The sequence below is a fragment of the Austrofundulus limnaeus genome, unplaced genomic scaffold, assembly GCF_001266775.1.
Source record: "Austrofundulus limnaeus strain Quisiro unplaced genomic scaffold, Austrofundulus_limnaeus-1.0 Scaffold219, whole genome shotgun sequence".
NCBI lineage: Eukaryota > Metazoa > Chordata > Actinopteri > Cyprinodontiformes > Rivulidae > Austrofundulus > Austrofundulus limnaeus.
Window position 1 is genome coordinate 880,895 of NW_013952621.1, and position 707 is coordinate 881,601.

Sequence of the window (707 nt, forward strand, 5' to 3'; positions counted from 1 at the left end):
TGGCAGCACCGTGGGCTTCTGAAGATCTGAGAGGTCCCCCACACACCGGAGCCTCCACACACCGGAGACTCCACCTGTGCCTACGTAGCATCTTGCTACAGGGACAGTTTGTAAATAGTTTCTTTCTTTCTTTCTTTCTTTCTTGTAAACCTTAAAGGTTTGATTTTGCGTGCGGCACGGCGAGCAGAACCCGAGGCAGCCGGAGCGACTGGCGAGGCTGTCCTCACACCTGGTAGCGTCTGGCACCAGGTCCTAGTTTCTAGTTTTGGTCTTTTAAAAAAGTCTTGGTCTTACCTTTGCGTCTGGCAGGGTGAACCAAGTCCTGACACCTGGTAGGGTCTGGCACCAGGTGTGGTTTCAACCTAAAGATTTATTTGAGCTGGACTGAAGAAACAGATCAGGACAGACCTGGATCCACCTGAAGACCTGGATCCACCTGAAGACCTGGTCCACATGGAAGACCTGGATCCACCTGAAGACCTGATCCACATGGAAGACCTGGATCCACCTGAAGACCTGATCCACATGGAAGACCTGGATCCACCTGAAGACCTGGAAAATAAAAACGAGTATTTTCTTAGCAGTAGAAATCTAAAGGTAAGTATATTTTTAATAGAAATAATAAAATATGTATTTATAATATTTATTATTTTCTTTTATTAGTAGGTCTCAATGAGGGATACGACGGAGTATTAAGGCCACACAAC